Consider the following 17,409-nt stretch of genomic DNA (forward strand, 5'->3'; position numbering starts at 1 on the left):
TTCCCTTTATTGCTTATGGTCTGTGTGTGAAGGCATCTAGTCTAGGATCATTTCCATAGTGGCATTTCATTTTCTCTGTGAAGGTGGTAACCTTGCTCACCGGAAACACCGTAGTTTATCTTTGGTTTCTGGAATGGGAGAGAGAACAATGTTGCAGTTCAAGCCATCTCTTCTCTCCCTTTGCAGCAGATTTTGGTAAATTTTCCTGCCCTGCATAGAACCAGGCCCTTTCTATCTCATGGCAGTGATATTGGACATTTTTACATTTGGTAGATTTTTTTTTTCCTTAACAGTATTTGCATTTTTTCTTTTGGTAGAGACACTGACAACGTACAAATCACATTTCTGTGTGAGAATTTTGTTCAGAATATATAATTACAAGTTATATCTCAGACTGAAAATATGTTAGTGAAAAAATTGGTTTTTAATTGGTTTACTTTGTGCATTTGGCATTGCCTTCTGACTAGTGAGTTTCACTGTTTCCCTTGTATACTCAAATCAGTCAGTTTCTTTTGTGCTGAAAACCCTGGTAAACGCCAACAAGGTGACATAACTCTTGTAAAATTTGGATTTTTTCTTTAAATTAATCACTTGAGAAATATTCAGGTTGACAGTGTTCTATTAACCTGCTTCACTAACTTCTAGGATTCAAATTTCGAATGGCAAAAGGTCAGTCTGGATTTGTTCGGTGTTGGCTTGTCGTCTCAGTACATGTCTATGAAGTTTTATAACTAGGTTTTATTCAGAACATTGTAGCTGAAATCTTAAATCCAACCCTCCTCAACTGTCTGATCAAGGATTAGGAGTTAATTTCACTCCCTTTGGCCATTAGCAAGGCAATTGTCTGACTGTACTGAATTAGTATGTGTGTCTGGTTGTATGTCTGAACGTGTATCCCTGTGAGGAATAAGTTGCTCCCTGGGGGCGGAGGGAGAGAATGACGATGGTGCATCTTTTTGTTACAACTCCAAATGTGTATTTTTGTATGGAAAAAACCTCCAAAATGGCACGGTTGTCAAACTTGTAAAATGTACATGATATTTAAGAGGCACTGGCCATTCAAACCTGCCCCTGGATGGGCAGGGGGGGCCAGTGATTCTCCTTCAAGCTCCATCCACTTGAGACAGGAAAATGAGACCCAGTAGATTATCCAGACATTCAGAATGTGATCATGCATGCTCTGCTGGGCTCTTTGACTTGTCTGCCTTGTATTGGCATTCAGATGCAGTGTGGACTCTGTTTGACTCCTTTGACTTGGTTCCCTTTCATTTGGGGCTCAGCTGCATCCATGGGCTCTTTGGGAATTCTTAGGCTTGATTCCCCCTTGCTGGAACTCGGATATTCTGCTCGGCTCTTCGGATTGGGCCCTTTCTTGATTGGGTGAGGGGACAAAGGGAAGACTTGGTGGTACTCTACCAAATGCCACCCACTTGTGATGTCAAAATGAAATGTCATTCACGATATGGTGTAGATCATCCTTCTCTTTTCTTAGAGCAGGTAGGTATATTGGTTTAACTAATGTCTGGAATCTTAGTGCAAATGGTGAAATTATTTTATTTTAATTGGATGCTCTCTTGCCTTGTGACGTTTGAGGCAACCCAGTCTTTCCACCTCCATCTGTCTAGTGCCACATTTCTTGCTCTGTTACAGTCTATTTCCATGGCAGTGGCATCTTTCTCAATTTTTTTTTGTATGTCATCTGTTGCCCACCTTTATTCCGTCTTCCACCAGGTGGTCTCCAATCAATCTAGCAATACTATTTTTTGATATCCACACAACATGTCCAAACCACTTTTAGCCTTCTTTCTCGAATCATTGTCTCTAGAGTCTGCTGAGCTTTCTACCAGTGGACACCAAGTATTCTTCCCAAGCATCTCTGATGGAATGCATTAAGTTTGCTATTGTAGGTTTCTAGTGTTTGCCAAGTTTCAGAAGCATATAACAATGTGAGTATCACAAAGGCATTGGATAACTTTATCTTGGTTCCTGTGTGAATCTCCTTATTTTTCCAGATATTTGTCAGTCTTGAAAAGGCTCCACTTGCCCTCACAGTTCTTATTCCAGTTCCTTATGGAGTCGGCCGTTGGCAGTAATTGTGCTTCCTAAATATGCAAACTAATTAACCATGTTGTATTCTTCACTATCGATTGCATGTGCACTATCGTTTCTGACTCCTCTTTCAATGATCATGACTCGTTTTCTTTTACCCAGTGAAAAACCCCTGCAAGGAAGACACACTTAAGTCTGTATACAACTGGTTTATCTTAATTTTAGCTTAATTCAGTAAGTTTCCAAATGTCACCTCAGGAAAATTTGGTATGTGGGGCAGGGCACAGAAGGTGACCACAAACCTTTGTGTAGCTCTGTGGCATTTGCCAACCAATTGCTGCTCTCCCGTGTTGGGAAGCCATTATTGACTAACCCTTGCACTTCTAAAAGGTACTGGGATTGTATGATGGCTGGCAGGATATGGCTGTTAAAAGGCAGTGCTTGATGGAAGCAGGCCTCTTCATACTCAACCCTCCGATGCTGCAAGATGAGGTCAGGTTTCCTGTTTTCAGTTCATGTTGGGGTGGGACACTTTGGGGCAATTGTAAGGTACAATGATTTGTGTGGGTACCATTTCAGATTTGAAGCAATTGCACAGGTTATGTTGTGTGGGCACAAACTACACAATAGGAACGTTCCTGTCACAGTCATATTAATTTATGGCTTGTTTTCTACTGGGTCACAACTTTGGTCATGGTGCTCGGGCAGCAGGTTTAGATTCCACTTGATGGGGTTAGAATTATTGGGAAGTTGCAGTTCAGTCTCCCAACGGTGCAGTCTTCGGGAGAGGTGAGGTGCAAATCCTGCAAATGCCTTTCCTGCAAATTTAAGCATCGGCCTGTTTTGAGACCAGCGGGTTGGATTAACTAAGAAATCTGAGCTCTTGTGGTGAGACTTGGGGTTTTCTCATTCAGTATAGGACCTGCACAGGTCCATAGGCCTTAGAGTTGCATAGACCCATCAGGATCTTGGGTTTAAGTGGGACAGTTAGACCTTGGACAGCTAGACTGCTCTGGATTTAAGCAACATAAGTGTGGAAGGGGGGTCAGGTCAGCAATAGATCAGGACAGCTGTGCCTCCCTTTTCCCTGCTGCCAGGACAGATTCCCCTGAGAATTTACCATTTCTCTTGTTGAAAAGTTCTAAAAGATGTGAAAACGAACATTTGTGCCTGTTCTTACTGACTTCTACCATTGATAATCTCTCCTGTCAACCTATTCTAATAAAACTTTACGCAGTGAAAGAGTTCTGGCTTCATTACAGAGAGAGTGCGCTTGTGTGTGCACTCACATTGCATGTGTTTATGCATATATGAAATATGTTTACACAATTATTTTAAATGCAGAGGATTCATGAGTATTTGCTCACCAATAATTCCTGCTTATAAAAAAAAAAACTTCCATAAAGTAATATTGTTTCACTTGTTTAATATTATTCTGGCTTTGCTCTCTGTTTGTTCAGCTGGCCAGGGGACTCTAAACATTTAATTATTTATGCAGTTTCCTTTCCTTTGTGTTCAAAAGAAGTAGATCATTTTGAGATGCATTGAAAGAGAAGCATAAATCTCGTACAGGTGACATTCTAAACTGTTGTAGGTAAAGACCTACACCGTTCATGTAACTCATTTACTAAATTCAGATAAAAGATTTCATTAGCACAGTTCCCTTACTCAAATATTCAGTGTCTCAACTGATGATGCAGAATCTCCGCTTTCCCTTCTCTCCCCCACGCTCCATTGGGTTTTTCAATGCTGTCCATCCCCAGTAAATGTAAAGGGGATCACAAGATGTTTGGAGATGACTAGCAATAAATTAAAATCTCATCAGACAGAGAAACTTTGCTACATTCACATTTAAAATGTGAATTTTGCATATACCAGGTTACAGTGTACAGTAATAGAATTGATCACACTTCATTTTTCATACGTTAACAACCTCAAAGTATCCATAATGTTGCAGTGTAAAATTGTTTGCCATGAGGTACAGAAAAGTCTGCTTTGTGAAGTGTCCTTCATTTATCTGGGTTTGTGAAGAGATTAAATAGGGTCACAATCTCACAAATGAAATATGGGTGCAACAGTCTGCCCAGATGGAGTCAGTTGCAAGATAGTGGCATAAAAGGAGCTGTTTTAAAGAGGCAGATTTTCTATTACTCGAAGAGCTATTATAAAATGTTCCTTCAATGCATCACTATCGTTATTTAAAAAAAGAAATATTTTTATCTGCTCAACTATAAAAAATAAATGGTTTATAATAATAATACTTTGAACTTCTATAGTGCTTTCCACCTGAGAATTTAAAAATGCTTTACAAATGTTACTTAACTCAGTCAGGATATTTGTCATCAAAACTGTTTTTCAACAGAAAATCGGGTTTTTGACGAAATATACTTTTTCATGAAAAGTGTCTGTGTTCTTTGGAAAACACTGATTTTATTATTATTATTTTTTGCTTTTTAGTCAAAATATTTCAGCTGAAAACCAAAATATTATGATTTGGAAATGCTGCTGCGGTGCCTCATTATGAGTTCAGTTGCCTCATGTTCCCCTTCTGCTCGATGGGGCATCGTCCATAATGCCTCATGGGTAGGGACTCCCATAACAAACAGCTTTTCTTTCCAGAGAAGGGAGACCATGGTGCATCATGGGAGATGTAGTCCAATCAGGGAACAGGAGCCTGAACTACAACTCCTAGGAGACAAAGTGACAGTATTAGCAAAGCAAAATATTTCTGCGTTCAAATTTCTGCTGGAAATCAAAATTTTCAGGGGAAAACCCGCCATTTTTTAATCAGCTGTAGAACTGAGCCTTATAGAACCTCTATGAGGTAGATAAGTAGAAAAACCCTGCTTTACAAAGGTTGTAACACTGAGGCATTGAAGGGAAGAGGTTGAGGCACAAAGGCAATGCTCTTTGAGTCTTTGAAAATTTAGCCCGCAGGGTATATCTATCTATACAGGGGGAAAAGACCCCTGGCACTGCCACAGCTGGCCCATGTCAGCTGACTCAGGCTTGCAGGGCTCAGGCTGTGGTGCTAAAAATTGCTGTGTAAATGTTCAGGCTTGGGCAGGAGCCCAAGCTCTGGGACCTCCATCTTCATAGGGCCTCAGAGCCCAAGCCTGAATGTCTACACAGGGATTTTTCAGCCCGAGAGCTTAATCCCTGTGAGCCTGAGTCAGCTGTCCCATGCAAGCCATGGGTTTTTTATCCCTGTGTAGACCTATCCTTAGAGTTTGACTTGCACACCAGAGTGGCAGAGCTGGGAATAGAATATAGATCTCATCTTGACTTCCAGTCTTGATCTTTAACCCAATAATACTCATTCCTTTTACCAACACTTCCCCCCACCCCATGCCCTTTTTGAAAAATACTTGGAAATTGCCATAAATGTGCAGCTTTGCAAGGGTCTTTTGGCAGTAATATACAATGAAGTTTTATAAGATGCTTTTTGGTGCTATGAATGAATTCATTAATGAATCTGACCACTTTGTTCACATTATTTTAGAAGTAAATCTGACGAATAGTCACAATGAGTTAAAGAACTTGCTTAACCCCAAAATGAAATTCAAAGTTAAGGTTAAAAACTCAGCAGTACAGAATACTTGGGATATACCATTTGCACTGTGGTCTGTAAGTGCAACAAAGGATGAACTGGCAGCGTTAACTAAATTTCTTTGTTTATCTTCTTACTCATTTGGAGAGGGGTCATTTTGTGGTTGTGGTCATGAGTTTCTTTTGTGTTTGAAGTGGTGGAATAAAAAAAGAGACTCAGGGTTAATTCAGAGCATTGAAAAGGGGTCTAATCTTGCTGCTGTTGAAGTCATTGGGAGTTCTGCATTCTCTTCAGGAGGGGGAGGAGGATTATTGGACCCATGGTATCAACGGACATGTTGTGGTAATAAATGAGTGTAAAGATTGAACTGTGCATATTAGCACATCTTAACATTTGCTGCTGTCAGAAACATGCCTGTTTTCCAGCAGCACTTTCCTGAGGGAATTCTGATATATCCCAGCAGCACGGAAATACAACTGTTCAGCATGGATGTGTTTAAATGTTACACTGTTTTGGTGTATGAAACATAAGCAAAACTAACAGAATGCTTAAAATCTTTTTTGAGAAGCAAAAATTGCGGGTTACAGAGGTCACTTTTTCATGCCTTCCAGAGAGAGTTTTTTTTTTTTTTTTTTTTTTTTAGAATCTAAACATCCTGCCTCTTTAGGTTGTTTGGATAGAGCTGATACGAACATAGAAGAGGAGGTTGCAATAGATGTCGTACTGCTGGGGAAAGTATTCTATATTGTATAGTCAAATATGAACATGCTCTGAAGAACAAAGGACTTTTCTTAATTATTGCAGAACGATAACATTATTTTTTCATGTGAGATGGATCCCTTCCAGCTCTGATTGTTAGGCTGGTTCTCTGTTGCTTAAATAATTTATGAAACTGAAAGGGTACTAACGGTTTTTCATGGATCATCGGTTTATGGGCTTAGTTCCAAACAACCTTCTCGTAAAGGATAATTTCGTTAGAACAGTGACACAAATCAAGTGGAGGAAGGAGGCTCAGCAGATTGATAACAGGATGCAGAGTCTTAATTCCGCATGGGTACCTCCTCCACTGTAAATCCAATACTGCTGGGTTTCCTGCCTTTGTCCCAGGCTCGGAGGTGGTGCACCAGAGCCCCCTTATGACTTTTTATCTCTTTGTGGCTTGCTAGCTCCCCATGATGGCGCAACTGGAGAACTTCACTCCTATTCAGAGCCCAGTCTTCAGCCTCTACGCTGGAAGGCAGAGGTTCCTCCCTCAGGCCTCCGGATTTTTTTTTTTGCTGTTTTTCCCCCCCTCCCTCTCCGCTCAGCACAGCAGCAGTTCTAGCAGGGAAATTTATTTTTAATTTTTTTCCCCCTGAGGGACCGAAGGACTTGAGGCTAGAGACTCCTCCGGCCAATTGGTTGTCTCTCTCCAGAGCTAGAAGCAGTTGCATTCAGGCTTCCCACGCTGACAGTCAATGAAGTAGCGCTCACAGGAGTTTGAGGGGGTGTTTTGGGTCTTTTTCTGAGGCAGGACCTGGGTCCTTCTGCAGTTGACTGCCCAACAATGAACTTGTCATCCAGGAGCAAGGATCAGGTCAGGAAGGAAGAAAACGCCTGAGATTTGAGACTTCCCAGGCTGCTACAACAAGATCCTTTTGCCCCAAGGGCTTGTCTGTACTGGGCTTTGTCTGGAAAACTGTCCTATTATTGCTAATACTTGCCCAGCTCCCCCTGCAGGTTGGTCTTCACTGCAGTGTTGGCTTGAGGTGTAACTCGGAATGCTGCCACAACTTATGTCCACATTCAAAAGTCTCTAGTTCACCTTAGGTGGTGCTTTAACCTCGAACCAGCTGGCCTGTCGGGGTGTGTGTGTTGAAACTCAAGTGCTGCTGACACTGGAACTAGTAATGCAGTGGAGATGCAGCAGCTGGAGTTACAACAGCTCAGTTTCTAGTCCCATCATTCTGTGTAGTTGAGTGGCTGCAGTATGGTCATTAGGTCTAGCTCAAGTGGAGTAATTTGAGTGTACTAACTTGACCTAACCGTTGTAATGAAGACAAGCTCACCAGTGGTGGCAAAAGTAGCAGCGCTAGTGTAGGGAAGGAGTTGGTAACAGGACGTCATGTCTTATAGGCCCTCTTTAAGTAGGGTTAGATGAGAGTTTATAAAACCCCAGAGCCCACCTCGAGCCTTGTCTACAGCAATCCCACCATTAGTTCCACTAGTGGAGCTGTGCCAGTGGTAACCATTGCAAGAAATTTGTCATTCCAAGAGCAGGGCTAGTGTAGGCCCTAACACAGTGGTCCCCAAACTGTTGAGCGTGACCCCTGGTGGATACGGTGGAATGTTCAGGGGGGCATGCAGCCGGGCCTGGGGCAGCCCTGATGGCGGGGGGGGGGGGGGGGAGCATCACACTTTCAGCCTCGCTCCTCTCCCACCCTTGCTCAGCCTCCAGGCCCAGCTCCACCCTCATTGCCTCTCTGTCCCCAGACCAGCTCTGCCCCAAGCTGCAGCTCCACTCTGCCCCCTGCTCTGCCTCCAGCCAGGCTCTGCCTTCATTCCCTCTCCACCCCCAGACCAGCTCCAACCCCAGCCGCAGCTCCACTCCACCTTCTGCTCCACCTTCAGCCCAAGCTCCACTGCTGGGGAAGCCTTGGCTGCACAGTAATGGGTGGGGTGGCGGGGAGCATGGACAGATTCTGTTTCTGGTATGGGCGGGGTACCACTCCCCTAATATGTTGTATTTCCTAACATCAGTGCCCATTCCCCATCTTGCTTATTTTCATGATGACCCACAGCCTCTTTGGATCTCTTCCTTCAAAGATTGAACACAGATGCTAGCCTGGGATTGGCTCTGAAACTTCAGGTTAGGTTGTCTAAATAGGATTAAAATATCAAGATGAAAGGGTCTACACAGGCATTGTCTATATTCAGAATAATTATGGGTAGATGGTTAAAATGAATTTATAATTTGTGTATTTTTAAAATCTATTTATGGCAACAAGTTATCTCTGTTTAGCTGACAGCTGCTACACAAAAGTAACCCCTTTTTTCAGGAGGATGCTGTGTTTGCCTACCGTGTGCTTTTAGTGTATGTTCTGTCTGCAAATAAACCCCAAACAAACTTGCCGCATTTCCCCCCACCCCCAAAAGACAAAAACAGCCTTAAGCAGACAGGATGCTTACCGTTATGTGAGAATGTAAAGTTATTTCTGACATGGCAGGGAGAGAGAACTATGACCTAGCACTAACTACATTCCTTCACAGGGCAAGTTCAAGTGCTTCTCTTCCCTCTTTGGATCGCTCTCCTGCAGAGGAGGATACTGACGAAATAAAAATTCGGTGGTCCCGAGAGCTCTGAATAGGTTGTGTGCTTTCATCCTTTCTAATGGAGAGGGGGAGAGAGGAATGTAAAGCAGTTAAAAGTGAACAGCTAAGCCAAACAAAAGGCTTTTTACTGCTCCTTCATAATAGATACAGATGGGTTTTTTTGAAGCAGGTTTTCTGCCTTAACCCCCTCCACCCACACACGCTGGAAGGTAATGAGGCCCCGATTTTACTTCTTGTCTCTCCTCTGCTACTCCCACATCCCATTCTTCTTGTAGTACTATGTTACTTTGGCACTCTTTTTGGAAGACTGTGAACATGATATGACGGGACGATGAAATGTGAGCTGCAGATCTTCCAGACCCCAAGTGTGGAAAAGGGTATGTTGAGTAAGACCACAGATCAGGTGACAGTCTCTTGTGACGTCCTGCTGCTTGTCCACCAAAGGTTGCCAGAGTCCTCCAAGGAAAAGTGGTGTGTCAGGAGCTAATCAATCTGATGAAGAAAATAATAAGAAAATAAACTTTTAAATGTAAGAAGTGTTTAGGCTGTCAGTATACATCATAAAGAAACTATAAAGGGCAAAAGCAAAAGTTTATTTGCTTTGCAATCTACCTTTAACATTAAGAGCTGATCAAATCAGACTTGGCTATGCAAAGCAAGAGTATTTTCCTCCTCTCCTGGCCCAGGATGATCGTATTACCTTAGAATCTGACACCATTGCACCACTATGAGTTTCTATAAACACATTTCGAAGACATGCATTATACCATATAATTATTGAATTAGGATGAGGAGACGAGCTTGGTTCCAAGGTAGGATGGAGATTCATTCACAAATGGGAAAAACTGAACATTTTTGAAAAGTAGTCCCCCCAAGAGATAATTGGGTACAAAAAGAGGGTTTCTTGTTTGTGAGAAAAGGGTGAGAAAAAGATGAAAATTGTTTTAGGGAGGGAGGGGATGGAAATTAAGACATAGTCCTGTCAGACAAACACAAAACTAAATGCAAACAAAGGCTAAGTCCCAGGTAAGAAGGTAAGGTGGGTGACAACTGGGCAACTACTCCTTGTTTCCCACCTCCTTCGCTACCCTCTGCAAGGGCTGTCACCCAGAGGAGGATTCCCAGGCACACATGAAGCTTGAAGATCTCCAGCCCTCCCCTACTCTTCCTTACTAAGAGAGATCTTTAAATCCAGGCGCCATTGCCAGTTCCTCAGGGCCTATGTATCCTTCCGGTTCTATCACATCTGGGACTACTCCTCTACTCTGCTCAGTTAAATCAGGTTCCTAAGAGACCACTGGCCCTTCGTATATTCTTCTCTGTCCTCTGAAAGGATGTCTAAAACGCTGGTCCTTCTCACAGCCCTCTCCTCTGAGGTAGACCTTTAGAAGAAGTTGATATCATCTTGCCCCTGTCAGACCCATCTGTTCCTCCAGTGAAAATTTAGAGAGATATCTTCAGACTAATGTGGTACCTAGAGTCTCACAGATCCTTATGTTTTCTCCCATGGAAAAAATGCCCAAGTGGATGATGCTGATCTCCCTATTTTCCTCCATCAGGGACCTCAAAATTCATTATTTTTGCCGATCTATTAAAAAGGTGGAGTCAAGCTGAGCTTCTCTGGATGCCTCCAAGAAACTTGTATAAACTTGACTTGTCCTACTGTGATCTGTGGCTCAGCTGTGGCCTTGCGTTCCAAAGAACTCCATCTGCCTCTTAGAGGCGAATATCTCTCTTGAAGATGCCCAGAATGTGAAGCAGAGGGAGTAATTAGATCTTTTGAGTTGAGGGACTTCCTAAGGCAAACTACACCCCTGTTTTTCTCTTTTGAAGGCCCTTGTAAAAAGGGAGAGAGCTTTATGGATACCTTTTATCCTGTTGGATCCACTTGTGCATCTAACTAACATTTTCCCCTTCTCTGAGCTCACTCCTCTCTCATCACAGTTAAGGACATCTGCTCTGATGTAGAGATCAGTGGAGGCTAGCTGGAGCACCAGAATTTGGCATGATGTGCACACTTTCTCCAAATATGACCACCTGGACTTGATCTCATCAGCAGATGATCTTTTAAACTATTGTATGCAAGAGTCCTTTTTCAGAACCTTACGGTTGCTGTTCCTGATAGAATTTTTTAAAACATTGTAAAGAAGATTACTTTCTGACCGAGCATTGTGTGCTAAGACTTTAAATAGCTGAAATATATTTGCTTATAGTAGAAACTCTGGCATGTGAGAATGCGATTGCCTAAAAATGAAGGGTGAAAGCCTTATGGTTCCTTTTCCCAGGCAAGTCCCCTTCAACAATAGTTACTACCTTAGGAGATGTGAACCTTCTGAGCACATTCTTTCATGGTCAGACTAGAATGTCTGATACCAACCAATAAGCTCAGATTTTCCTAATCATGTGCACACAACAATCCATGCACTTGCGTGTGCAGTTGCTATCAATGCAGTAGTGGTGTTTGTGCATGCAGATTGGCTGATGTCAGTTAGTTTGTGCAATTGGTTGCAACATGGTTAAAACTTGTATGTATGATTATCAAAATCTGGATCTGTATTAATAAATTTGCAGACCACTTCTGGGTGCACCCTTCATTAGGAAGCTGCCTGAGCCTCCCACGCACAATTACTGTTTTTAATTGCTTCAAGTAAACTTTCAGAAAAATTAGATTGAATCAAATCTGGAAACTACATGATTCTTGTGCAAACAATGGTTGAAAACCTGGAGCGGGGAGAAGGGAGTGGGGAAAGAGTGGGAAGAGACATCAGCAACCCTGGGGGCCTGGCAGGGTTCAGTTACATTTAAAATAACAGCTAGTTTTGATTTACTTTGTTTAGCTTTTGACTAGGAGGAAAAGGAAGTGGGTAACACTAGGAGACAAGTCCTACATCCTGCATAACAACTTTTTGTAATTTATTATTTATCCTTTCTCTGAGTCACCACATTAAAAAAAAAATCATGAAAAGTACTTCACTTTGTCCAATATATTTAACACTGGCTTATGTTAAAACAGGGAATTCTAGACTAGATAACTTGTGCATGGAGGTATGTAGTGAAGTTGTACTAGGGATGCTGGTCTTTTGTGACTTTTTTAAACACTAAAACTGGCATATCTGCAAGTTTGCTATATTTACGTTATTCCAACTAGATGGGAGAACAATGTTCAGCCATTCAGAAGGAGCAAGGTGTCAAAGCTGTGTCCTCTATTGGCCTTAATAGACCATAAGGACATTGTGTAAATATAATCTCTGCCTGCTCGATGACTCATGGTGGTGTAGGGCATTAAAACTTTTGAACCCGGAAACAACTCTTATAAATATCTTTTCTTGTTCTCGTTTCTGCAGTATTTCCTTCCTTTATTTTATGGTCATTGAACAGACACAGCATTTGTTAAAACTGAGTCATATTTCACATTGGATGTTCTTTAATGTGTCTCTGCTCTGAGCCTGTATGCACTGTAAATGCACTGTAAAATTGTTGGCAGACCAGATTATAATACAGTTGTTCAAAGACATGGTTTAAAAAAACCCAATACAGTCTTGTCTTGCACATTGGGTTTCACTATGCATTTTTAACTGTGACCCAAAGCATCATCTTCAATATGGAGAGGTCCTTAGGTGAACAAGTGAATTGTGTAGCCATGTCTTTGTTCTGCGGTTGTTTACTCCTCCTCGCTCTTCCACCAGTGAGGAGGTGAGCAAGCTCTATTCATGGGACAGTAATACTTGATATCTGAGGCAAGGAGCTGCTAAAACTTGTATTTGAGGCAAAGGATGGGATAAAAAGGGATAAAATATCATAACTTATATGTTGTAAGTGACATTAAGGATTTCTTATTTGTTCCATAATTTTTCCATTAAGGGCTGTACATTATTCCCTTATTGCTGCCCCATGTTAAACATGCCTATTTCACACCTTGCTAATCTCACCCCACAGGTTTAGGAGTGAGTGTGCATGGCTTCTGGGGCTTTTTAGAATAGGAGCCATAGACCCTTTTTGCTGGTCCTGTGAGTTTGAGGTGGCTCTTTCCAATCTGCCCTCTGTCATGAGGGAGGCCCTGTTCTGTACGGTCTTTGCACAGCTGGGGGCTTGCATTTCAGACCTGCGCCTCAAGTTTGAGGTGGCTCTCAACTTTTATCTCTTCAAATACAGAAAAAGCCAAATAATTCACATTATGAAAGGACATACTGAATGCAAAGTTTAACATTTGTGTTTGGCACAGAATTGAGAAACAAAATATTAAAGTAAAGAAATCCTTCTTTCCCAGCAGTAGAAAAGTATAGCATAACATGACTTTGTGCCTGAAATAACATTCTGTGCTGCTGGTTTGTCAGTCATTATCTGATAAATTACTAGTTTGATAGATCCTACCGAGAATTGGAAGTTTGACTGTGTATGTGCTGTAATTTATAAGTATACTGTATCCTTTGGTAATACATTTACTTAGGGCAGGGGAAAACCCCCACAGAAGCTGAGTTTCAGTGAAATTGGGCATAATATAATAATGTTGCCATGGCTCATCAGGAAGAGTGTAAAAAAGCAAAAACTGTATTTTCTTTTTGACTCTTAAAAGGAATATTTCTGGCACCCTGCCTTGTGGCTTAGACATGCAGTGCCTTCTAACAGTGGTGGGAATCATACAACACAATCTGCTGGGCCTAGGATCAGACATATAGTCATTATTCAATAAGTGCATGGCCTTTGATTATTCAAGTAACTTTCCCACACAGATGAACACAAGAAATAAGCTCAAACAAACATGCAGTTCAGTTTAAGCACTTGTGCCCCAACTGACAGTGCACACTCTTATTTTTCTGCACCTTGTTTACCAATATTGTTTTAAACTTCTGTGTCTTAATAAAGGCCACATTAGAATTGTAATGCCAAGTGCATTTTTTAAAAAATTACTTAGAATGCACCCTGGTAAAGTTCTGATTACTTTACAATATAATAAACACAAAAACCCTTTTGGATGCAATTAATTGCAGTTTTAATTTCACCAGAGCACTTGTTTGCAAAGAGATTCAAAAACAATATGCTTCATGCTCTAGAACAACAACACTCTAGCTTTCTGTTTGCAAATGATATGACCAGTGCACCTAGGAACAATCAATATGACCTATGTAGAATGACAAGTTTTATGTAAAGGTGATATTGTTCTTATGCAAGCATTTTGAAAAGCAAAATAAAGTGCCTTGGATGAAAGCTATGATCTGAATGACTGAATCTAAGTAAATATCTCTCAATGGAGGTACAAGTAAAGACTATGTAAAATCTGTTTTTCCTCCGTCACTAGCAGTCTTGCCAACTTTCACAATTTTATTGTGAGTTTTGCAATAGTGTGTTGTTTTCTTAAAGCTCCAGCTCCTGGATCCATGAATTCATAAGAGAATCTCACCTTTTGTTTGAAAAAGAGTAAGTTTCCAGCTGTCAAAGTTGCAGAGAAAAGCTTGAAAATGTGACTTGAAATATAACCTATAGGCTCAAAATTCAAAGGGCAAACAAAATCCCTCAATTAAAAAAAAAATCTCATAATTTCAAAGCAAGTCTCATGGTTTAGGGGACTTGACTCAAGAATTTGAACACTTAGGTTTAGGAATATTGACTATATTACTCAACGAAAGGTATGTAAAGGATTTTTAAAAATACTGTATTAATAAAAGAAAAATTCCAACTTTTCAAACATTTTACATTTTGTAGGATACCAGATATTCTTCCTTTCCCTTATATGTGCTCAGATGGCTAGTTTTGGCCCCATTCCTGCAATCAGAGCCTTGCAAACAAATTTCCATACCCATGTGGCAGCATCACTGACTCTAGTGGGGCTTTGCTTGGGCCTGGAGGTCTTTCTACATCTGGATCTGGATGCAGAGTTGGATCTTAAGTATTGAAAAAGATAATTGTAAAAAGCACACTTTTGTCAGTTTGAAAAGAAATAATCTGTTTTCTTCCCCTGCTGTTTAAAAACAACCAACCAAAAAACAACAACCCTACCCCAAAAAACAGAAGATTCATCAAAGTGAAATATATTTAATTAAACATCAAAGTGAATTCAATCCATACTGACTGGAAACATTGCTTCTACTGTGCCTCTTTTATCTTTTGTTAAATCAATAGAGCACTGCTGAGCAAACTGCTGTGTTTCACTGTGCTCTCTTGCTTGTGCCACTTAAATTAGGCCACGAAGAAACCCAAAAGTAATGGAACATTTAAAAAAAAAATCTGAAAAAAGTAATAATGTGTTTGAGGACTTTGTTTACATTATTCAATAACATGAAGGATAGTATCTCTTTGTCACAGAGTCACCGGGCAATGCTCTGGAACCACTCCATACGAAGCCAGTCAGGACTCTGTGGGAGCCTCCTCTCTCTGAGCAGACTGTCTCCAGGGCAAGAAGCTTACACAACTTTGGCCTTCCTGGGGCTGACTTTGGAGTATTCAGCATCCCCTACCCCACTGTGCGCTTCCTGGAGAAGCCAGTGGGCCCTACACCCCAATTCTGCAGTCAGACATGACTCTCAGCCAGCATAAAACTGAAGGTTTATTAGACGACAGGAACAAAGTCCAAAACAGAGTAGAGCTTGTAGGTACAGAAAAAGGACCCCTAAGTCAGGTCCATCTTGGGACAGGGAGGCCAGACCCCGGGTCTGGGCCTCCCTCTCTTTCCCCAGCCAGCTCCAAACTGAAACTCTCCAGCCCGTCCTCTCGCCTTTGTCTCTTTCCCGGGCCAGGAGGCCACCTGATCTCTTTGTTCTCCAACACCTTCAATTGGCACCTTTGCAGAGGAGGGGGCCAGGCCATCAGTTGCCAGGAGACAGGGTGTCAGCCATTCTCTGTGCAGACCACATCACACTGGCTCTCTCGGGCTCTGCAACAATCACCCAGCTTATCCCACCACCTAGATACTTAAGAACGGCATAGGGAAAACTGAGGCACTCACACAGTATTCAGAGAAAACATTAAGAACGTGCCCACTTATTCACACTCTTCAAGCCTTAATGTGGGACCACATCCCTCAGGGCTCCCTCCCTGGAGACTTTTTGCCTCTCCAGGCCTTTCTGGCCCCAGCTCTTCAGCTGGGCCACCAAAAGAGTACAGTTCCCCTTCTGGGGTGCATCAAAGTCCAGGCTACTTTCCTGGTGGGGGAGACCCAGGCCTGCTCTCTACTGTGGGTTTCAGCCCAGGGACCCTATAGATTGTAGCCGTTCACCATGTCCCTTTAAATAAACTGCATTGCTCCTACAATTCCCTCAGCCACTTTCCCGGGGCTCCAGCACATTCTTCACCCTTACCTTAGGGTCTTGTCCTGGTGGAATCATAGCAGCGAGCCCAGAGCATCATCCACTCTCCTCCAGGTCTAGCAAGGGACTGATCTCAGTCTGACCCTGCAGCTCTTCTTATACTAGCTGTCTGGGCCCTGATTGGCTGCTTCCCCCACAGCTGCTCTAGGCAGCTTTGAGGACCACTACTACCCTTTTCTGGGGCTGGAAGGCCTCCAGACAGGGGCTTCTGGACCTAGTCCACCCCATCACGGTCTTCCTGTATTAATGATAAATATGAGAACTACCAATATTTTAGTATTCCTTCTGTGTAATAGATATGTCTTTACATTAGTATTAGAAAATTATAAATTATGCTTAATAGCCATTCTTTTATACCTAAATAGTGGTTGCCTGTGATATTAAGAACCTGACCGCAAACCTTAATGTTATCAAAAACAACTAATTATGCACAGTAAAGTGTGTGTTCAAACAGCAAGTTCTGTATAAGCTACTAACATGGTTATACTAAAACAGCATTATGAAGAGACTGCTGTATACAAAAAGATGTTTGGTATTTATTGTTTTGAGGTAAGACTGCAACAGGGTTAAGAATAAAAGAATAGATTACAATAATCTTGGGGTGACATCCTGCCTCTGTTGAAGGTAATGGGAGTTTTTCCATTGACTTCAGTAGATCCAGGATTTCATCATTAGTGTTTAATGCTAGCAGTGCCCTCTATGTTCCCCTATTCCACAGCTGTAGAGCCCACTTCCCACTATAAATGTGTGCAACAGAATCCAAGATTGTTTTTACCCATTAATCTTCCAAACGCGAATCCACTGTAAAACAATATGGAATGCAGTTTTCTTGAATTCTGAGTCCCCAAAACAACATCTGTTGCAGGTCCACCTGTCCCTATTCATTCCAATGGTGTATTAACTCTGTAACCTAATTTCAACATTAGCTGTTTCATTGAAGATCTAGAAAGCAGAGTGGTACCTTAGAAGGTGTTATCTGCCTGCATAAGTGAAAACTTCCTCAGGGACTCATTAATGTGTGCCAGGGTGGCTGGCTTCATGTAGCTCCAGGATCAGGGAGGCAGAATGATAGTGGAATGCTATCTAATGTCCCCCTGCCCTGTCAGTGCAGCATCAGATAAGTTACCTGAGGATGCCAGGGAAGAATTTAAGGCAGAGGGACGTCTAGTAACTAGGACATCACAACAGTCAGGACTT

At 41.9% G+C, this 17,409-nt stretch overlaps 1 protein-coding gene and 1 long non-coding RNA gene across 8 annotated transcripts in view; one reads left to right on the forward strand and one right to left on the reverse strand.

Annotated features, from left to right (window-relative positions):
* The window catches only part of EML4 (EMAP like 4), a 249,578-nt gene that overhangs the window by 68,007 nt on the left and 164,162 nt on the right, over window positions 1-17,409 (forward strand). The window lies entirely within an intron of this gene.
* Window positions 8,775-16,274, reverse strand: LOC122465201. Its single transcript, XR_006289868.1, has 2 exons — window positions 16,204-16,274; window positions 8,775-9,403 (listed from the first exon to the last, which is right to left on the reverse strand). It is a non-coding gene; the product is annotated as an uncharacterized LOC122465201 (long non-coding RNA).

Source organism: Chelonia mydas, chromosome 3, assembly GCF_015237465.2.
Source record: "Chelonia mydas isolate rCheMyd1 chromosome 3, rCheMyd1.pri.v2, whole genome shotgun sequence".
NCBI classification, from domain to species: Eukaryota; Metazoa; Chordata; order Testudines; family Cheloniidae; genus Chelonia; species Chelonia mydas.